The following is a 24,073-nucleotide window of genomic DNA, read 5'->3' on the forward strand; positions in this document are numbered from 1 at the left end:
GCAGCCCGCGGCCAGCGTTGCGGCTTTGAGCAACAACGCCAACATATCTGAGAGCGATGGTGACGAGAGCAGCTTGCCGCCCTCGTATTCTTCAGTCAACCTCGTCATTGACGAGACTGTCATCGTGCCTGACCAGGAGCCGAGGCCGCCGTCGGTATCTCCTTCGTCATCGAGGTTCAGTGCCGGCACGAATATTTCACCTGGACATAAGCCAAGGCCATCTCTTGACGCGGAGCCTGTGCAGTCGCCGTCCTCATCTACATCGAGTATTAGCGCCAGCACTTCTAGTTCTCAAAGCAACCATTTCAACAACCGCGGCCGCTTCTCCAGCGGCCGTTTTACTCCCCTGTTAATTGTTGCAGGTCTTTTTAGTTTATGGCGCAGTCGATGCAACGCGGTCGCTGGTGGCTTTCGACGCCGTGCTGTAAGGCCAATACTTAATCGCCTTCGAAGGGAGCTGATCAGTTTTTTGTCAGAGGAACTCCTTTCTTGGGAGAGGAAGGGTTCCTCCAGCACTGTTCGTGCCCATTCATTTCTTTTAAAAGCAATCGTTTTGTTCAGGTCTTTAGACCAAACTGCGCTAAGGTATTTTTTCCATGTCAGATTATTGCTTTTTCACTCTTCTTTGAATACGCATGCTACCCCGTCTTCAATCGCTCACAAGCATTTCCTGTTAGATGCTCAAGCTACTTATAGTACCTATTTGTTGGCTCGCCTTACATGCTTAGCGTCATGTCTACTTGTGAATGTCGTTTTATCCGGTAACCTTGGTATGTGTACATATGTAAATATTTTTTTTCTAATCGCCGTAAAATGTGTACGTACAATCGAACCTATCAAGGAAAAAGTGCAATAGCCAGCATTTTCCTACCCAGCAGAGCCGAGTCAGACTGATGCAACGCTTGGCGTGGATTGAAGTGCATACAGTATGTTAAGATCTTTTTGCTAAGAGCTTCAAAGCATCTTAGTATTGGCGCAAAAATGGAATTCTTTTTTAGAATTTCTGAGGTACGAAGTAGATGTGCTTGCTGAACTGCAGTCTAGGGTATGTCCAAAATTTGGTATGTTTGGGAAACTAATAGAATTTTTTTCCTGCTTTCTAGTTTGGTTGACAATATAGATCTCTAATTATTGCTCGAATCTTTTAACACGTTTCATTGCTATAAGAGAGTATGAGCACAACCGGTCATCCTCTTTGCTCCAAGTTGATCTCCAAGTTAACTGGACCCCTTTCCTTCCCTCTTCCAATCTATCAGACTACATACTATTTCCACTCCTTTTCCCGTCAAAATTTTCCTGTATTCAGTAATTAACCGCCTGTGTCTTGGCCACTTCCCCGTAGATGGTATGTGCCAGCAACGTCTGAGGCCTTCCTTCCTTCCTTCCTTCCTTCCTTCCTTCCTTCCTTCCTTCCTTCCTTCCTTCCTTCCTTCCTTCCTTCCTTCCTTCCTTCCTTCCTTCCTTCCTTCCTTCCATTTGAATCAGTATAATATTTGGTGCTGCTGTTGCGCATACAATAACCGTATTGGATTGTCTCTTTTACGCTGCCTAGAGGCCAGGTGACGGACATAGCTTAGAACGGGCAGGTATAGTCGACAGCAGTGTTAATTGCGAAGGAGGAAGGCATATGAAAATACTGAATATCACAGAATTACTCTCGAAAACAGCGCGAAACAGTAGACAGAGAAAGGAAGCAATACACACAGTGCTAAACTTGCAACTGCGTTTCTAGCGATGTCGCAATAAATTCTTAAAGACAAATAAAAATAAGAAAAATAAACACGAGCGGAAAACTCATATTAATAGTCCAAATTTAAACAGGCTATTACATTCTTCGATAGCGAAGAGGTGCTGCGCACAAACATTTGTAGCCTCTTTTATAAATCACGAACGCTTCATAAGGTTGAGGTTTTTGTTGGCTTCCGTACTTGCGCAGTACATTGCAGACTTCTAACTGGTGAATTCATCCGCATGCTATCACATGCTTAGCTAGCGTGATATATCTAGCTCTCTTAATATCATTTGCGTTTTCTCTTAGGCGGTCATTTAAGCAACGAGCAGTTTGGCTGACTGAAGTAGCACCGCATGACCAAGGAATCTCATAGATTACTTTGCTTTTGCATAGCGCATATTGAGTCGCGTGCCTGTTCTGCAGAGCTCTTGTGCTATTTCTTTTTGGTCTTGCTTACTTTTATGCACATACTGCCAAATTTGCTTGTCGAAGAAAACAGAAGACAAATGCTCCCTCTTACTACGACCTTTTTTAGCCGATACCTAACGCCATGAACGTACGGGGTTGGCGCTGTCTTGACTGGACGCTCATCAGGAATTTATGAGGCGGATTGTCGACGCAGTTCATTCATAAGATGATAGACTATGCTGATGATGATATCCTTTGTGGGATACCCTGCTGCAAGTTACCGTACAGCTTCAGAACTGACACTTCTGAAGATTCGGTGCTGTCAAGACCTGTTGAAAGAAAGAAGGTGAAATAGTATTTATTAATTTATTTCAGTATCAAATTTATATTACTTAAATATTTAGATGCCCATACGCATTTTCTTTACTTATATGTGCTTGCGAACTGAAGACGTGGAACTTATTACGCGGTTGGAAAGAGCGGCTACGTGGAAGAAATGAAGCAAGTGGGCTAAGAGCAGTGCAGGTGCATTGAACATGTGCTCCCGCTGTGAAAAATGGGATTTTATTACTTCTGCTAACTGCAGGACGATGTAAAGACGCAGTTGGGTTTAAGCAAAGTGGAGATCTGCGCTCCCCACACATGTTGTGCAAAGAATAGGATACACATAACGGGCTTATTAGTCTTCTGCCCCTCCTGCATGGAGTATGATTTCGAAAGCAGTGATACATTTAAAATAATAGAATGACGTGCAGGAATACGTTGATCCAGCACGACTGCGAGAGGCGCCTTGGTAGGTACGCTTGCGTCTGAGGAAAATTGGGCGCTAAAATTTGATTTTTGGAAAAAAAACAACACATTGATTCAAGCGCAACTGCATCGTGCAATGTTTCCGAAAAGAAATGTAATTTTTCTAGCGCTAAATACTTTTATTACCGATCGTCAGGTTTACATCGACGTTCCCTCATAGACACTGCCAGAGTACTAGCTTTAGCCTGGACGTAGAGTGAATATTATTAAATCCTTTTCCAACCTGTCGGAATTTATTCTGGCAGGTATTAAACCTGCCCTCAGTGTCCAATTGCGAGAATTATCGTCACGCAGCCGTCAGCAGGAGCTCCACAATTGCCGGTGCTAATTTCGACTTCTAACTTAATTTCAGGCGAAAATTTCATTTAGGATAGTGAAACACTCCATTAATTAAATAATTCCTTTATTCATCCAATTAAGTTGGTAAAACAAGCATTCAGTTAGACTGAATTGCGTATTTCCCCTTCCTGATACAAAATTTTCATCAGCATCAGGCACTCCTGTGTGGGCCAAGAAAAATTATGCCCTCTTAAATTTTATCGCAAGGCTGGCTGAGCTGCTTCATGCGCTTAAACATCCCTGCTTGGGACAACGCACTAAACTTTTGAAGGTAATCTCACGAATGTTTCCAACAAACTCCGCTTTTCCTTGGAGAACACGACTGACACTTCTGATATTATTGGATGAATATATAGGGTATTTTTCTGAAATTCCTATTCAGTATACGTAAATTATAATGTGCATTTGAATGTCAGAGGTCGGAGAGCTGCACTGGAACCTCGGTAACGCAGAACAAAAGCTAATCTTAGAAGAAGCTAGTAGGTGGGCGTGTCATAATTGCTCCGCCAAAGAAAAACGCCTGACGTTCTTAAAAACTTAGCACTGCCGAATACAACCACCTAGAAGAAATCTCTAAAGTAACGTAGCCCCTTATAGGGCTCCCCTAATTGCTGGCGCCATTGCCTATTTCTACCTAGGCTCCAACAGAATCATTGGTTTAAGTTGGTTCAGACTGAAAGCAACCCCAGTTAACTCTGCGCATAATTTCAGAGTTAGTTCAGGGGAATTGCTCTCCTCTTTTAGATAAAAAAACTTGTGCAGGCAGCAGACGGCCTACTCGCCACTTCTTTAGGTTATTCGACATGGAATAAGTGCCGAGAGGAATGAATAGTACTTGATAGCACATTTTCATGGGCCAAGTATAAATGGCTGTGTCATGCGCTTGCAAACTGAAATATCGAAGTCGTTCAAGCTTTTTTCGACTACACTAAAATCTCTCCACTTTAAACGTATGCGACAGAAACAAGATTTCTGTAGCCAGCAGATGCACATATGCTGTGATCGGAAGGGGCAACTCAAATACTTATGCAGATTCAGATATATACTGTGTCTTAGTTTCATATACCACAGAAATTTGGGCTGATAATTGTCACAGGTTATCAATAGTTCGTGCCTCCCTGAGGCATATTTGTTGCCTTAGTGGCAATGATGTAGTTGTAAAAATTTTCAAGAGTTGTTCATGAAGCAAGACCGTGTTTAAAACCAATATATCGTGCACTAACTGGTCAAATGCTATACGATTCAGGAGAGATTATTCTGATATCTGCTGATATTATGTCGTGGCCTCATCATTGTTTCCTTATATTTTGAACAAATACAATTCTAAGTTACCATTTATCTGAGCCCTACTCCGCACTGCCTGAAAAAGCATTACCAGGACTTTAAGTGGAGAGGACTTTAGGCGTGATACGTCGACTAAACCAAGCACCGTATCCGTAATTGTATAGTCTATATGCTGACTTAACGTCGCTGCACAGCGGTCATGACACCGTCCGAGCAAGAACCCTTCAGTAGCTCGTCCGAACAGCCGAAAGCCCGACGCTTACCGGGACCACAACCAGTCCTAACGAAATATCGCTATCAGGAGAGGACACCTACTTAACCCTGATCCAGCATTGCGTCCATCAATTATCGCTATATTCTTTACAAAGAGCGCACCAATGATGACTAGCAGTGTTAGCCTTCAGCGCTCACGCTCGTACATAAATCGTGTTAAAACCAGGCGAGCCAGAGAGCGTATAACCCCCCCCCCCCCTATAAAAAAAACGGATCAACATATAATTATTTGCCATTAGTGCATCACGTTGTTCAAGTACCTACTGCCAGTTGCTGTTGCTTCTGCTGAACGTCAACAGTTTGGTGTTGAAGCACGGGCTACATGATTCTAACATGGGTGCAATTTGTTTTCCGAGCAGAACATTACGAGATATTCGATATGAAAAAGTGGTCGCCCGCTCCTTTTCTTTGAATAAACCTGGTTTCGACCACTGACGCAAGCACACTTTTGTGAGATAACCCTATTTCAAGGAGAGGCTATCCTCTCCTTTTCCTTGGGGAAATGTGCTTTAGACGAACGGCTTAAACACAGCACCCTCTGAAGTCAAGAAGAAGCCGCTTTGGATGTAAACAAAGTGTTCTGATGTAATTTCTGCAATGGTCTTGATACACAGCGATGCATTCGGTGTAATGCTTATCTTTGTTAAGATTTGGTATTCGCACGAACAGAATGAGCAAAATGTGCATAAAATATGGCGTTTTGCATGAGGTATTGAAGATGAAACCTTTGCTAACGAAACCTTTTGGTGAGCATGCATGAATAGAAGCTACAGTGGCAAGGTGTAGAAAACTATGGGAGCTGCATCATCAGAAGTTCGACAAAGTGTTCCACTAAAACTCAGTTAATGATTGGAGTGTGCACGACTGATAATAACCTTATATGAAAACAAAAGCATTATTTTTTCATTTCTAGGAATAAAAAAGGAAAGAAAATGCTTCCAGACAGAGTTTTCGGCACAGAATTTAAGCTCCTTACGAACAACAAAAGTATCTATAAATAAGTTGTTCCGGTGTCTGCCAAGCATCTGCAGCCGTCCACACGCTCGCAATGTGTTCATTGCAACTAAGAGCGGACGCCAATTGCACGTCTTCGAATATCTCTATCGCCTGCGTCATCCGTGAGATTGTAGTTAATGTTCTCTAATACGTACGTAGCTTCTCAGCAGACTCGCAAGTCAGTGCGTGCAAGAATATGTGCACGTGTATTCGAACCTAAACTTGGAAAAGGTGCACAAGCGAGCGTTTTCCTACTCAGCAGAGACGAGCCAAACTGATGCATGACTTGGCGTGGATTGTACAGTGTTCAGTATTTGAATATGTTTTTCCTAAAGGCTCCGCAGCATCATTGTATTGGTGCAACAATACAATTCCTTTTTTGCAATTTCTGACGTACGAAGTAGATGTGCTTAGTGAAATACGTCTCTTTTATGTCCTAATTTTTGTATGTTTCTAACTACAATAAAAGAGTTTTTCCTGCTTTAGATTTTGGATGCTATATCACATCTATTTTACACATCAGTGCTCGAATCTTTTAATACATTTTAGTGCAATTAGAAAGCATGAACAGAATAGGCCATCGTCTTTGTTTTCCAGATTTTTGTGCCAACTCTTGGAACCTTTAAGTCAATATAATTATGAATTCCCTTTTGCGGGTACAAGATTTCTATTATGATGTCGCTTTTACGCAGTCTAGAGGCCAGATGACAAACATTACCTAGAACGGTTTGGTGTACTGGACAGAAGTCTTAATTGCGAAGGACAAAGGCATATGAAAATACTGAATATCACAAAATTACTGTCGAAAACAGCGCGACACACGGGACAGAGAAAAGAAAACACGAACAGAGTTGAACATAGAACTGAGCCTATCTCTTGCGATGTCGCAATAAATACAGAATGGTAATTGAAAACAACAAAAATCACGAGGGCAAAACTGGCACTAGTGGTTCAAATATAAAATAGGTCTCACCTTCTTGGATGAGAGAAGACGTGGTACGATCGAACATTTGTCACCTGATTTATAAATCACGAACGCTTCAAAAGGTTGACTTCTTTGTTGGCTTCCGTATTTGCGCAGTACATTGCATTCTTCGAACTAAAGAATGCATCCGCATGCTATCACATCCGTAGCGAACGTGATGTCTCTGGCTCTCCTAATATCATTTGCGTGTTCTCTTAGGCGGTCATTTAAGCAACGACCAGTTTGGCCGACATAAGTAGCACCGCATGACCCAAGAATCTGATAGATTGCCCTGCTTTTGCATACCGCATATTGAGTCGCGTGTCTGTTCTGCAGAGTTCTTGTTGTTTTTTTCTTTTTTGGCTTGTTTACTTTTATGCATATACTGCCCAATTTGTTAGGTGAAGAAAACAGAAGACAAATGCTCCTTCATACTAAGACCATTTTTAGCCGATACCTAACGCCATGAACGTATGGGGTTGACGCCGTCTTGACTGGCCGCTCATCAGGAATTTTTGAGGCGGCTTATCGACGCAGTTTATTCACAAGATGATGTACTATGCTGTTGATGATATCCTTTGTTGGATACCCTGCTGCAAGTTACCGTACAGCTTCAGAACTGACACTTCTGAAGATTCGGTGCTGTCAAGACCTGTTGAGGGCATTCCTTAGAGCACTAAAGGCTATTTCAATTTTACCACTTTCGAGTACCCAGAATAATATGGTAAGAATCCCTTCTGTAATCGGGAGACATACTGCGAAGAAAGTAACTATTCAGGTAATGTCAGAAACGTCGTGAGTTCACCGCTGGAGGACACATACATTTCTGCTGCAAAAAGTTTTCTAGCTGATGGGCAAAATGAGTCAGTATTCATTTTAAGCTAAGGCAAGGGAAACAAAAATTAGCAGGGATGAGCAGAAAACGGCATTGAGAAGTACATGCAAGATATTGCCCCGCATAAGGTAGCTCTCAAAACGTTTGATCCTTTATTACATAGTGCTCTAAATAGAGCCGTGTTTGTGCCCTCCATACAAAGGCTTACCAAGCACTGAGAAAGTAATTTGTACGTGCAAAACCTTAATTCGCCTCCGAAACAGCGGCTACAAGTTTTATCCCATTAGTTACCTTTGAAGTCGTTTCTGGAGCGCCGTAAGGTACTAATTCTGCAAACTAACAAGATATGTTGGCGTGCTCCATTGCGAAAGCCGCCAGTGAAATTGAAAGCTTTTTGCAAGCAGGTGGGTATAGAGCAATGGCGCAAAATAGCCCACCAGTAAGGTTTAGAAACCATTTCTCTAGGTAAAGGTTGCCAATAGAACACAATTCTCCACGATGGTTGCTCCAGTATAGCATTCGAAGGCGAAGACTAAACATTTTGAGGGCACTTAAGTCTGCTTACGTGAAGCAATGCGGAAGCATGCGTTGTGAGGAAAACTCATCGCCTCTGTCTGCTCCTGTTTTTCCTCTAAGGCGAATTTCGGAAGAATGTTCGAGCAGTTACTGAATTTAATTCTCTTTTCAGCTCGATCACACATTTTGGTTTTTTAAATTTGGAGCCCATATCTGCTTTACCGTCCAAATATTATATTCCCGTCCAGCCAAATCGGCCATCTACCGGCTTTTGCTTCTAATTAATAACTCATTACTGTATGTCAGGCAAATATTTGTTGACTTAATTATCACTCGTCAAACACAGTTTAATCCATTTGAAACTTTATTTCCCTTAGTTTCACTATATTTTCACTATTTTCCGTCCACTGTTGTCTTACCGTCCAGTCGCAATATCGACGTCCAGGCTCTATCCATGTTTTTTTTTTCATTTTTGGCTCTAATTAATTTAGTAATCAACCCATCGACACCAGATCTTGTCGCACATCATTTTCTATCAATTTTAATCAATCATTTGATCCCAACTGTTCTGAGAATAACACAACGGCTGCTGACACATTTTATGGGCACGACCTCGCCGACATAGCCAAGCAATGCTTTCGCGTTATTAAGATTATGTCCATGATTTTTTATTTAAAGGGCAGACGTATTCCTATTAACCTCAATGTGACCAGTATAAATTTAAAATTAAATAGTCTTTAATTTGCTAATACCCTGGAGGTTTATTTTTCAGAGGATCTGCAATTGGACGATCACATGAATTACTAGTTGCAGAAGTTAATCTCTGTAACTCGAAAGTTGAATCACTACCTTTATTCCCGCACGAAACCAGTGAAACTAATCGTTCCTAATGCATTACTGGCGTGCTCCGTACATTATCGCTGTTTAATATCGTGCAACGTTACTGCGACAAATGAAACCGGGCTGTTAGCAATAGAGAACAGGATCTTACGAGTAATATTAATATAAAATGTTCTTTTGCTGTACCCGTTTTTGAAACTTTTGAACCTACACAGTGCTCAGGATTTATACAGGTACAAATAGTGTGGTGCATATCGTTTAGGTGGACAACACGGAATTCATCTCCTGCCCGAGCAGGACAAACTTCTTTCGAAATTATCTGTCATATCCCACATGATGTACTGAATACCGAGAAATCCCAAAATGTGGTATCAGCTACCATACACAGACACTCCAAAGTATTTTTCGCGTTTTGTAAATGACTACTTTTGTTATTCTTCCTTCTGGCGATATTCCGCCTGCGCCCTGACAGTATAGAGAGTTGTCAGATATAAGAAAAAAAATTCGAGGTTTAGCCGCTGGTTTTTATTATTAATTTCGGAAGAATGTTCGAGCAGTAACTGTAATTTAATTTTCTTTTCAGCTCAATCACACAATTTGGTTTTTCAAATTTGGAGCCCATTGCTGCTTTCCCGTACAAATACTATATTCCCGTCAGGCCAAATCGGCCATCCACCGGCTTTTGCTTCTAATTGACTAACTCATTACTGTATGTCAGACAAATATTTTCTTGGCTTAATTATCACTCGTCAAACACAGTGCAATCCATTTGAAACTTTATTTTCATTGGTTTCACTATTTTTTAACAATTTTTCCATCCACTGTTGTCTTCCTGTCCAGCCGCAATATCGACGTCCACGCTCTTTCGAATTTTTTTTCTCATTTTTAGCCCTAATTAATTAAGTAATCAACCCATCGACACCAGATCTTGTCGCACATCATTTTCTATCAATTATAATCAATCATTTGATCCCAAATGTTTTGAGAATGACACAACTGCTGCCGACACGTTTTACGGGCACGACCTCGCCGACATAGCCAGGCAATGCTTTCGCATTATTCAGATGAAGTACATGATTTTTTATTTAATGTGCAGACGTATTGCTATTAACCTCAATGTCACCAGTATAAATTTAAAATAAATAGTCTTTAATTTGTTAAGATCCTGGGAGTTTATTTTTCAGAGGATCTGCAATTGGACGACCACGTGTATTACTTAACGCAGAAGTTCATCTCTGTAACTCGAAAGTTGAATCACTAACGTTATTCCCGCACGAAACCAGTGAAACTAATCGTTCCTAATGCTTTACTGGCGTGCTCCGTACATTATCGCTGTTTAATATCGGGCAACGTTACTGCGAAAAAAAAACCGGCCTGTTATCAATAGAGAACAGGATCTTACGAGTAATATGAATATAAAATGTGCAGTTTGCTGTACCCGTTCTTGAAACTTTTTAACCATTACAGTGCTCAGGATTTATACAGGTACAAATAGTGTCGTGCATATCGTTTAGGTGGACAACACGGAATTCATCTCCTACCAGAGCAGGACAAACTTCTTTCGAAATTATCGGTCATATCCCACATGATGTATTGAACACCGACAAATCCCAAAATGACGTCTCAGCTGCCACACACAGACGCTCCAAAGTATGTTTCTCGTTTTCTAAATGACTAATTTTGTTAGGCTTCCTTCCGGCGATATTCCGCCTCCGCCCTGATAGTTCAGAGTTGTTTAAAGTCTGATATAAGAAAAAAAGTTCGAGGGTTAGCCGCTGGTTTTTAGTATAACCGTTAAAGACACCGGGCTCTCCCTCTGCTGTGAGGCACCAAGGAAAGTTAGGGTTCTTGAGAGAACAGAGGCAAATTTTTCGAATTAAATGCCTCAATTACTTACAAAAGATTTGTGCTCCAAAGAGTACACATTTCAAACACACATCTGAAAAGTATCGTCATCAGCATGAAGAATATATTTAACCTAATTTTGCACGCATGACTGTCTACAACTGTCACTTAATTTTCTTTTGATTGCCCTCAGTGAGTCATCAGAGGCGTCAGTTGGCGGTGTCTATCAGGCGCTTTGTGGTAAGGTTGGCGTATTTCTTCATTTTTTTTTCTGTGCCGCCCCCAATCGCAACTGCATCCATTCGGTATCTCATCAGTACGCGTTGTCTTGTTTCGGTAGTTTTTCAACTTCAGTGCTTTTTTTTCCAACCTCGCAGTGTGCGTACTATTCGCTTCTATTCTACCTCTTCTGCTTGCACGGAATTTGGTCCGCACTTTGTGACACTTAGAAAAAATGACTAAATATACAATAATAAATGATTTTCGTTGTGTGGGCGAATGCGTTTGGAAGCACCAGGATATATTTATTGTTCGATTAGCTCACACGTTAAAAGGTAGCTAAATGAATTATTTCATAGCATGTGGTTGTAGCTATATTAACGGATGTCTTTGCGCTTCCTGGAGGCAAGTACTTTGGGGCCAGGGGGCAATCAAGGAATTGCAAAAGCGCTTTGCGCGTGTCCTCTTTGCTTATGCAAAAACGTGAAATGAGTATTTATTTGTTTATTTAAATATGTGCGCGCTACTCGCGGCAGAATGCACCTGACATGCCAAGTCCGCACGAACTCGTCGCAAGGGCACACATGCAGCCAGTTCTATTTTGAGCCTTGCGTATTACTTTTTGCTGCTAAGAAATTCTCCTTCACCGTCTGCATCAATGTGAAGATTCAAAATAGGGCAGACCGCTTTGTCCTTGGAAATTATGACAAGACACTCAGTATCTCAGAAAGCAAAAGGAATATTTAGTGGCCAGAACTTAAAACTCGAAGAAGAAATATGAGATTAAAATTTTTACACAATATTTTCGATTCCAAGACAGGTTTAGACGGAACGAAATATTTGAAGCCGCCTTTCTATGTCTTAAAGCGAAGGGACCACAATTTAGAGCTTTATGGACTTCCTTTTAAAGGTGACTTACTCTGATATTCCTTTTTTCTGCGTACAGTTCGCGAATGGAATGCCTTGCCGACACATATTGTTGATGCTATACGAAATGAAGGCTTTTTTTCACGCGTTTAGTGCATGATTTTTTGTTTTGTGAATGTGAAAGTGCCCCCCTGCTGTAATGCCGAAAGGCGATGCAGGTACCAAATAAATAAATAAATAAAAAATATTACTTTAATATTAAAATGCTCATGGGCATTTTTTTATTTATTTTCTCTGCTTACGGTTTTGAATACCTGGAACTTATTACGCTGTTGGAAAGTGCGGCTACGTGGAAGAAACGAAGCAAGTGGGCTAAGAGCAGTGCAGGTGCATTGAAAATGCACTCCCGATGTGAAAAATGGGTTTTCATAATTTACTCTAAGTGTAGGGCGATGTAAAGACGCAGTTGGCGAGTCAGCAAAGCGCAGATCTGCGCTCCCGACAGCTGTTGTGACACAAGAAGCTTCACTTGCTGCATGTAGTGTGATTTCCAAAGCAGTGATGCTTTTGCAAGAATAGAATGACGTACAGGACACCCAGCACACGTGCAGGAGACGCCTTGTCAGGTACGCTTGTGTCGGAGGAAAAATGGGCGTTAGAATTTGGTTTTTGGAAAAAAAAACAAAGATTCAAGCGCAACTGCATCGCGCTGTGCTTCCGTAAAGAAAAGTAATTTTCCTTGCGTAAATACTTTTATTACCGTTCATTAGGTTTACATCGACATTCCCTCATAGTCACTGCCAGATTAATAATTTTAGTCATTCATTCATTCATTCATTCATTCATGTTGGTGAAACAGGCATTGAGGTAGACTGAATTGGGTATTTCCCCTTCCTGATACAAAATTTTCTTCAGTATCAGGCACGCCTGTGTGGGCCAAGGAAAATTATGCCTTCTGGAATTTTATCGCAAGGCTGGCTGGGCTGCTTCATGCGCTTAAACATCCCTGCTTGGGACGACACACGACTTTTGGATGTAATCTCACGAATGTTTCCAACATATTCCGCTTTTCCTTGGAGCGCAAGACGAATACTTCTGATATAAATGGGTGAATATATAGGATATTGTTTTGGATTTCAAATTCAGTATAGGTAAATTGGAGCGTCAATTTGGATGTCAGAGGGCGGAGAGCTGCACTGGCACCTCGGTAACACAGAACCAAAGCTAATGTTAGAAGAAGCTAGTAGGTGGGCGTGTCATAATTGCTCCGCCAAAGAAAAACGCCTGACATTCTTAGTAACTCAGCACTGCCGAATACAACCACCTAGAAGAAATCTCTAAAGTAACATAGCCCCTTATAGGGCTCCCCTAATTGCTGGCGCCATTGCCAATTTCTACCTAGGTTCCAACAGAATCATTGGTTTAAGTTGGTTTAGACTGAAAGGAACCTCAGGTATCTCTGCGCATAATTTCAGAGTACTGTAAGGGGAATTTCTCTCCTCTTTCACAGCAAAAAAAAAAAACTTCTGCAGGCAGTAGACGGCCTACGCGCCACTTCTTTATGTTATTCGATATGAAATAAGTGCCGAGAGAAATGAATAGTACTTGATAGCACAGTTTCATGGGCCAAGTAAAAATGGCTGTGTCATGCGCTTGCAAACTGAAATATCGAAGTCGGTCAAGCTTTTCTAAACTACACTGAAATCTCTCCACTTTCGACGTATCCGACAGAAACAAGATTTCTGTAGCCTGCAGATGCGTATATGCTGTGATCGGAAGGGGCAACTCAAATACATATGCAGTCTAGAAAATATACTATTTTAATTTCATATTTACCACAGAAAATTGGGCTGATAATTTTCACAGGTTATCATTGGTTCTTTCATCCCTGAAGACGTATTTGTTGCCTTAGTGGCACTGATGCAGTTGTAAAAATTGCCAAGAGTTATTCATAAAGCAGGACCGCGTTGAACAACCTACATGACGTACACCAACTGCTAAAATGCTATCGGATTCAGGGAGGGGGGGGGAGATGTTAAGTGGCGACAACCTTAAATAGATTGTCTTTACATGCTTTCCTAAGGCGCCAGAGTTCCAGTGGTCTCCCTCTTTTCCGCACCGCCTAATTTCGCCATTTCTTCAACACTTAGGAAATTCTACCTTTACCTGCACAGGTACGTTGTTAAGAACGTTCCCGCCCTAAGCATGCCTGGTGATACTCTGCACGACGCAAGCTGTATAAGGCGCGTCGAAAGGTTTCGCGACCTTCGGTGCCCGCACAGGTGCAAAGCATCTGGGTGTTTACCTTCGAGGCTGCCACACACTGGTTGACATGATCTCGTCAACTAGCGCCACAACAGCGGTGAATAAAATGGCCCCTGTTCTGCTGTGTCTTGTCGGCTGACCACACGGTGTTTGGTGAGGATGCTACTAGATATCAGCTTTTCTTGTGCTAGATGGGCTTCGGCGGCGCAAGGGAGCTTCAATGGCCGCCTCATATATATATATATATATATATATATATATATATATATATATATATATATATATATATATATATATATATATATATATATATATATATATATATATATATATATATATACATACACTTAAGAAGGGAGCCAACAATAACCCATACCAAGGTGCGTACGGGAATGTTTAATTTTTTTAATGTGTAGCGCTCATCAGTGGGATAATAATACTTCGATTAATCTATCGCTTAAAGAAAATTACTTATAAAGCAGCAGAAATCAGCATGGTTGTTTTTTCTCCTGCTTTATAAGAAATTTTCTTTAAGGGATAGATTAATCGACGTATTATTATCCCGCTGATCAGCGCTACAGATTAAAAAGTAAATTAAACATTTCCCTATGCACCTTGATATCGGTTACTGTTGGCTCCCTTCATAATTTTATCAAAAGAGCCCCTCATTTTCTTAACGTTTTAGCTAATAGCTTAACGAGAGTCTCGGTTCTGGCAGTCTTGATGGCTTAGGCAGCATAAGAAGTCTCTCGCACAGGTTTCGCCTTCGCCGTTAGACGACGTTTAACATCACACTCGCGGTAATACAGGACGTGCTACGTCCGCCGCTATGGACGAGGGTGGCCCTGGTGAACGCTCTCACGGTTCGCTTACACCCAGTAAACATTCCACGAGAGCAGCAGATTGAACAGCCGTCGCCGTAACTCAGTTGGTAGAGCACCGGACGCGATATTCGGAGGTCGTGGGTTCGGATCCCACTGGCGGCATGGTTGTTTTTTCTGCTGCTTTATAAGTAATTTTCTTTAAGCGATAGTTTAATCGAAGTATTATTATCCCACTGATCAGCACACTACACATTAAAAAAAATTAATCGCTCCCCTATGCACCTTACAATCGGTAACTGTTGGCTCCCTTCAAAAGTGTATCAAACGAGCCCCTCATTTCCTTAACTTTGTCTTATATATATATATATATATATATATATATATATATATATATATATATATATATATATATATATATATATATATATATATATATATATATATATATATATTTATATATATATATATATATATATATATATATTTAGGAAGCCAACAGTAACCGAAACCAAGGTGCATAGGGAATGTTTTTTTTTGTTTTAATTTCTAGTGCCAATCAACTGGTTTCAAGAAAATTACTTATAAAGCAGCGGAAAAATCCCACCGGCGGCATCGTTGTTTTCTCTGCTGCTTTATAAGTAATTTTCTTTAAACCAGAAAATAAAAAAAGATAGAAACATTCCCCTATGCACCATGGTTTTGGTCACTGTTGGCTTCCTTAATATGTTTATCAAACGAGCCTCTCATTTCATTTGTCTTGTCCGCTAATATGCCTATATATATATATATATATATATATATATATATATATATATATATATATATATATATATATATATATATATATATATATATATATATATATATATATATATATATATATATATTCCCGGCATGCCGATACCCTTTTAGGAGAAGGTGGGCAAAGTTCACGACGATTGACGTATCTACGGAGATTGTCAATGGGTATTTCAGTAAACGACCACATTCATCAGTGCTGCTTTGTTGCGCCACTCTTCACAGAATTAGTGTCGTTTCTCACTTAACATACGGGTCTTCAAACTAGCTGCAGAGAGAGCGCCATCTCTCGCTTCGACTGCGTAACTTCCCGCTTATCGCTTGTTCACTTTCTGTGCGAATGGAGTGTCGATATAATGACTCACTAGGCCGTGGCTTCACTGTACCGGGGCTTCACTTGGGCTTCATTCTGCTCTGAGGACCGACAGTGGCGGGCGCACAGCCGCCTAAACTTGCACAGGCATCAAGACGGGTAATATGTACCGTGTGATGTAGGGCCACGGGCGCATGCCATGCACTATCCTGCTGTGTAGACGCCATTGCACCTATTTTGTACAGCAATGCGATATAAGCCACGAAGATAAGGCGTAAAATTAACAGGATTCTTCAGCACACACTTCATCGTCACGTGTAATCTACGCTATGTATGCACACCACGTTGCTATTCGGAGACAATGAAAATAGCAGCACTGAATAGGAGCACAGTAGGAGAAGAGGCACGGTTTAAGTATGTCTTTTAGGGAGCGTCAAGAAACGTGCTCGACTCGTGGCTGTTGTGAACGCGTTTTGATTTGAATATATTTAGGATACAATGAGGTTGATAATTATGACAAGTTCCGCTCATTAAACTGCTCGATAATATTGAGTGGGTGGCTTTTATTTACTAATAGTAGCAGACCTTCACTACTGAGGGCACCATATTTGGGATGTCAAGGGCTCACTGCACTTTAAGAAAACTGTATACCAGCGGGAGGGCGAGTGTGCATTCTCGATACCCTGTGTTAAATTTCGAGACATGATGGACGTCTTGACTGAATAGAGAGTAGTTTCAAAAAACGGCATGACATCAGACCCTTTGTTTTAAATGTTGTAGCGGTACACTTAACATGCTAAGTAACTATTTATAGAGCGGTGATGTTAAGCGAGAATAAAAATCTCAAATTGCGAGATTCTATTAAGAGAGACTACTCATTTATTCCTCCGTTCTCAACTTATCAAAATAACGAATGGGCAAGACGATACGCTGTGCCCGTTGATGTTAAGTACGGTAAAGGGCTCAAAACCTTCGTCGTTTGCGTGAACCGAAGGAACACTGCCCACTGGCAGAGATTACAGCAGCACATAAATGATATTTATGAAATATCAGTATCCTTGTTGAAAAACATACATACTGCTAGTGGGTGCGACTCACATGCGGACGTGCCACTGAATTAATCCTAAATATATGACGCTCCTTGTAAAGCCAAATTTTGCTGAGTGAAATTCCGGTGGAAACATGAAATGAAATAAAAAAATTTCATTGATAATGGTCACCTTCTACAATGGCAGCATCAGATACACTAGCTTTTCGCGCTGAGAAAAAAAAACTGTTTTTTTATGAAGCTCCGATAATATGACTCACGAGGTCTGCAGCATGTTGTGGCCGCGTACAGCCCAATAGCTATTGTTAAGAAAACAATCAACGTGACCAGACTGGTTATCGCTTATAAAGGAGGCTAAAACCATGATTTACCACCACAGGAAGACTCTCCGTACGTTTTAGAAGTTTTGCATGAGAGCAGATCCCCCTTGTTCGGCAGCACAATGAAAGCAGCTAGAGCCTCAACTTTGTTATGTGTAACCGTAGCGCTATTCTGCTACGCGAAGGGAGGCGTTAAAGGAGGCTGGAGAAATATAGACCCATGGAGCGATGTCAAAGTATTGGAAATAGCAAAATATGCGCTACAGAATCAGAGAAATGGTTTCAGTGCTAAACACGGAGCTCTATGGCTCACAGAGGCTCAAATACAGGTACGGTCCGCCTTTTTTATTACGCTGTTGTTCTTTCACACAGGCGCACGAGATATGTAGCTCTTCGGAAAGTGCCGTGTGGAAGATGTGAACTGAACGTCCAGTAGCAAAATCACTTCTCTGTTCCCTGGCTTGGAGAAGGGGCGCACACTGAATGCATGAGAGCATGAAAAGTATGAAAACTGCTCACCTCAGCGCAAAAAGAAGGTCACACATGTCTGTTTGCTGGTCGTAAAATATGTCGAATTCTTTTGATTGAATGGGTAGTGGAGCACTGCTTTATTTAAAGTGCAAATGAAAATGCATATTTACGGATCTAATGCATCGATCAAGGCTTTTACATTGACTACAAAATTTAACTAAGGGTTTACAATATTTTGTAAAAAAATCAAAAAAAAACGTTTATTCCTTATTCGGTGTGACTACTTTATGACTGATCTGCTTATTGCCTCGCCAGAATTTGCAGGCGTCTTTAAAGTATCATTTATATCGCCGCCTAGTATTGCTTTCATACACTACATAATGCATTAGCGACCTGAATCGTGACAACGCTTGCAATGCGCTGAAAACGCCTTTAACGAACAAATAAAATCGTACCGCCAATATTTAGATGAGGAGTGGTCGGGATTCCGTCATCCGTTCTTCACGGTATATTTGGTCTGAGGTAGGGTCAGAGTTATTTCCTACGTGACTTGACAATATCACATTCTGAAAGCCCTTTAGTGCATCTAATAGATGTAATTTTTGTCTCAGCATCAATTTTGTTTGTCACTGTTGGCCTCAGCATAACTACAAACCTGTTGCTGAAGTGTATTTTTCCAGGACGCTTAAACAATTCGCAAGACAGAATGACGACAGAAGCACTGCAGACAAACGCTAATTCTGCTCTCTAAAAACTTAGACTTCCTATTGTGTACGAAAGTCGTAAGCATGGGTTGATTCTCTTAATGAAATTCAATGATGGCTTTTATCTTTCGACATCAACAGGTTGAGACTGGAATGAAATACTACATCAGATTTGACATCGCACGAAGACCTTGCAAGAGCAGCTCTCGTGTGACCTTCAGTCGAAGATGCCATTTTCATGAAAAATATTATGTAAGCTACTCCTTGTAGTAGACACGTTATTTTCTTTCGTGAAAAGCAGGTGGCGTTATGTCGCCACGTGACCATTGTGGTAAGGCGCGAAGTTTATGCAATCATGTGAATCAGTGTGATTTGGTTGGTGGGGATTAACGTAGTGTAGCTACTCAGGCTATGAGGGACGCCGTTGTGAAGAGCTCTGAAAATTTCGACTACCTAGGGTTGTGTAAATTGCGCTGATATCGCGCGGGTACACAGGCCACTATAATTTCGCCTCGATCTAATTTGAGCCGCCGCGGCCGGCATCGAATGCGCGTGTTTTGGCTTACCAACCAAGCGCCATATCCATTTGGCCACCGCGGTAATATGACTGGCACCCACCTAAGAAGGGCACTTTGAAATTGCAGGTAGCTATGCAAAATGTTAGCAAAAATGAGCAAAACGATACCATTAACTAAATTTTATGAGCCCTATTTTTTATTTTTGTCTGCTCCTGCCTGCCGTTTTTTCAGCTACGTGCCATCTGTTTCGTTTGCAAGCTTTGAAAACCACTTGCTAGGTGCTGCGGAACGCAACTTATGAAAATATTTTTTGTTTATTATCATTCATATTTATTACAATTTATCATTTATTAGAATTGGTTATAAGTAAATTAAAAACACAGAATGTATGGCTGGGCGGTTACAACGCAAGGTTAGGCAATCACCAGCTATTCGACACGGTTTTAAGGGACTTCGGCCTAATAAGTAGCCGGGCAATCATGACTGAGCTACTAGTAAAGTTCTCCTGATGCAAAAGTACAGAATCGTTGATACCTTCTTCCGCAAACAAAAGAAATGAAACAAGGCATGCACGCATGCATGACAATCAATTATTTCTCGCCATCAAAGTTGAGATACAGAAATGCCCATCTACAAGAATTACGAGAATCCCTCAGAAAAAATTAGCAGGGCAATATCATCGGGAATATTCATAAGACAGCGAAAGTAGCCTGAGAGCTTTATCGGATCTATAGAGTGCCTAAGTAATGGAGAAAAAATGACTGCAAGTGCGGAGAAGTGGATTAGAGCTTCCCGCCGACAAAGGATTCGGAAGTAAAGAAATCCCAAAAAGCCGCGTAAAGGGGGAAGGTATCTTGTTTCTATGTTCGCATTTTTGCAATCTCGTCAAACCCTCATCTTTCCAAGGTAACAACCCTCCTTGTAGTGTAACTACCTTTCGGTTTGTTCCAGCAGCAACCGCTACTGGAACACACCCGTCAGAGCGCCTTATTTCGTTCTCGTCTTAACCTCCTTCGTCTACGGTAACCATCATCAGTTGCTGATTCCTGCACTCTTGCGATACATTCCTGCTTCCGCATTCACTATACATCGGATGGTTCCGATGGTAACAATCCACTGCTTATGTACTACTTCACTAACGTCATACCCTGATCCTTCTACAGTAACAACCCTCCGAGTGGTACCGGTGACAACGCACCCACCGGTTACACCTACTACTACTTCTAGTACTGCTAATAATACGACGTAAAGCCGACGAAGGGGCGCTTAGCAGGTATCGCTGTGTAATTATGATAAATAAATATAAAGCAGAATTTTTTAATGCAGGAATAGCAGAAAAGTATGCGATAGGCAGCGGAGCAGAGGAAGTTTTCAGAGAATTCTACTTATAGCAAATCGTAATCTCTTACCAGGACCAATGGAATGAAATAATAATCAGAAGCACAACGGTTGGAGTGTATTGCACGCGCAACCTCAGGTCATAGATAGCAGCTTTTCAGTATACGTAAAATGAAGCCTACATCATAGTTGCCGACATTTTGCTAAAAGAATGTCAGTGGGTAATAATTCGATCATAAATCATAGAGCGAGCATATTTACAAGACAACCTTTCCATTACAGGTCGTAACAACATGCTTTACAACCGTCTATGACACCGATTTGGAGAAAAACCGTACAGTTCTGAACTTCAGTTGCAAATAAAACTGGAAACAGGAAGACTGCTCCATGAGTGACAATCATAGCCTTTAGATTTTTTTTTCGTACAGAGAAATTATTCGACGCAACTCTCGAATGAATACAACCAGTTACTATGACAGAACGGCCTCGCTTTATTCTCTTAGTGCATTCCTGTTAGTTCAGGGCCTACACTGGTTGTCAGCACACTTTTTCGCAGCGTAGTAAGCAGCTCGTGCTGGTACAGCCACGAGGCAAGCAAATATACTGGCACTTATACAATATAGTGGCACTGACAGACAACGTACATCTGCCATGCACAAACACTATCGGCGATGCGTTCACCACTACTAATGGCCAATTTTGCCCAAAGGTAGGATGGCTGCCCGATCTGGCATTTCTATTTCTCTACTATCACTCCGCAGTGGTGGCTCAGTAGTTAGGGCGCTAAACTGGTGAGCCCAGGGATGCAGGTCAAAACCGCCACCAGCGGCGGCAGTCACGATTGTGTGGAGGCGAAGTGCAACGCTCCATTCTTGAGGAATCTCAGATGGTCAAATTTAATACGGAGCCCTTCGCTACAGCGCCACGGCATATCTCAAGTCACTTTGAGACCACAAAACGCACATAGCACACTTAAATACAACTTGTGAATTCTGGGGTGTGCTGTGGCTGACCGTAAATATGGAATTCCGAGAAATACAGTGAAGAGAACGGGAGTACGATGGCCAAAATATTGTATGGTCTCGTCGAAGATGAATCTGAAAACCGCGCGGGACAGAACACTCGCGGCAGGCAGGCAGCCTTTAAATCATCTCTTTTGTTGAAGGTGGGTATAGGAGTCGCTTCTCGACACAGCCTCGTTCAAGATGACGTCCGCTCTGTCCCGGACAGGATTGCCGCTGAGTGAAGGGTTCGTTAGTGGAGAAAGAAGACTTGGTTTATTTTACATATTTACAAGCTTTCGAGTTCAAAAGGCAGCTGCTGCAACTGCATCTCCAGTCCAGTTTTATACACTGCGTCTTCCCTAGATTCCCCAGGAAGGGGACGCCCTTGCTGTGGTGGGTGTGGAGAAAACTTTCACTATCACACACAGACACCTCCGCACACATGGACATGCCCCTGGCACAAGTTGAGCCCGAGGTTGAGGGGTATGCGGCCAGGACCCCGCCTGGCTGGCAGGAGACGTCAGGTGTTCGGCCCGCTCTCCGCCGGTCGGTGAACTTCGAAGCCGAGGCGCAAAGCCGGAGCGTCCCGTCGGGAGAAATTCCCCCGTTATTCTTATATTAGCGATGGCCGGCAAATCCCGCAGACGAGCCACTGTGGCGATCCGTTCCCACGCTTGTGCTGTGCCCGTGAAGCCAGGAGTAGTCGGGTCGGTGGAGACGTCGGGGAAAATCGGAAGACAGCCGGAACCACTTCGCGGCTGGCGACAGCGACTCCTTAAAAGGATTTTCGCAGAACCCTGCTACCCGCTTGTACCACGCAGCAACGACCGGGCGAGCGCGGTAAATGCACCCCCTGGCGAAAGATTCTGTCTTGGTGGCAATCCTCGAGACATGTTGGCGCCAATCCTAATACGGGGCGTTCCGCGGACCCTTGCTCCTCTTGCTTGGTTCCCGGTGTCCACCTGGGCGACGCTTTCGGTACTCAGGTCTCGAACGTGGGAGCGATTCGTATCACGTGGCTCGGAACCATACCGGAGAAACTTAGTGCTGGTTTCCAGCAGGTAAGCCTTGCTGACCACGCTGCCAGCACAGACGGGTGGGTGCCCGAATGTAACACTTTGCCGTCGGTCATCATGTCTCATCCTTTGGCTGGCCGCCACGTAACGAGTGGTGAGCTTGCGCTGCATCACTTAACTCTCGTCCTCCTGTTGTTCGTGCTTCGAAGCCCATTTTGCCACTTTCGAGTGCGCAGAAGAATCGGGCAAGAATTCCATCTGTGATCGTAGGACATACTGCGAACAAATTAACTCTTCATGTAATGTCAATAATGCTGTGTTTTCACCGCTGGTGAAAACATACATTTCTGCTGCCAAATGTTACCTTTCAGGTGCTCAAAAATGATCAGTATACATTTTAATCTAAGGCATGGGAAAGAAAAATAGGCGGAATGAGCACAAACCTTGCATTGAGAAGTACGTTCAAGAAATTACCCCGAGTGACGCAGCTCTCAAAACATTTCATTCTTTATTACTTAGTGCTCTAAATGGAGCCGTGTTTGTGCCCTCTGTGGAAAGGCTAACCAACTAATGAGAAAGTAATATTTAGGTGCAGAACCTCCATTCACCTCCGAAACAGCGGCTACAAGTTTTATCCCATTATTTACCTTAAACTCGTTTCGATAGCGCCGTAAAGTAATAATTCTGCATAATAAGAAGATATGTCGGCGTCCTTAATTCCTGAAGCCGCCAGTGCAATTCAAAGCTTTCGCAAGCAGGTCGTTTTAGAGCAATGGCGGGAAATAGCACATCGGTAAGCATTACAAATCACATCTCTAGCTACAGGTTGCCAATATAACACAATTCTTCAGGATGGTTGCTGTAATAAAGGGCATTCGAAGCCGAAGACTATATACTGTGAGGGCACTTAAGTCTGCTCAGCTGAAGCAATGCGAAATAATGCGTTTTGAGGAAACCTCGTCGCCTCTGTCTGTTCCACTTTTTCCTCTGAGGACGACTTCAGAGGAAGCTTCGCACAGTTACTGTAACTAAATCTCATTTTCGGCTGAATAACACATTTCAGTTTTTCAAATTTGGAGCCAATTGCCGCTTTACTGTTCAAATACTATACGTCCACCCTATTCGGCCATCCACCGGCATTTCTTCTAATTAAATAATTATATAAATATATGCTGTATAACGATCAAAGATTTTGTTCGCTTAATCATCACTCGTAAAGCACATTCCAATTCATTTCAAACTTTATTTCTATTCTTTTGCCTATTTTTCACTGTCTTGTCATCCACGGTTGTTTTCCCGTCCAGTAACTATATCGGAGTCCTTGCTATTTCGATGGTTTTCGAATTTTTGGCTCTAAGTAATTAAGTAATCATCCTATTGACACCAAATCTTGTCCACATTATGCTCTATCGATTATAATCATTCGTTTGGTCGGAATTACTCTAAGAATGACACAACGGCTGCCGACACATTTTACGGACGCGACCTCGCCGATAGAGCCAAGCAATGCTTTCGCATTATATAGA

General features: G+C 42.0%; 1 protein-coding gene across 2 annotated transcripts in view; it reads left to right on the top strand.

The window, feature by feature from the left end:
* LOC144132547 (cystatin-2-like) overlaps positions 1–23,398 on the top strand; it is a 98,599-nt gene extending 75,201 nt beyond the window's left edge. Inside the window, exon 4 of one of the 2 annotated variants that reach the window (XM_077665039.1) lies at positions 23,387–23,398. The gene's annotated coding sequence lies outside the window, so the exon portion shown is untranslated. Of the gene's footprint in view, positions 1–8,126; positions 8,138–23,386 lie in introns of those variants that run through there. The other variant, XM_077665037.1, reaches the window with a different exon arrangement.
* The last annotated feature ends 675 nt before the right edge of the window (positions 23,399–24,073 follow it).

The sequence above is a fragment of the Amblyomma americanum genome, chromosome 5 (assembly GCF_052857255.1).
Source record: "Amblyomma americanum isolate KBUSLIRL-KWMA chromosome 5, ASM5285725v1, whole genome shotgun sequence".
NCBI lineage: Eukaryota > Metazoa > Arthropoda > Arachnida > Ixodida > Ixodidae > Amblyomma > Amblyomma americanum.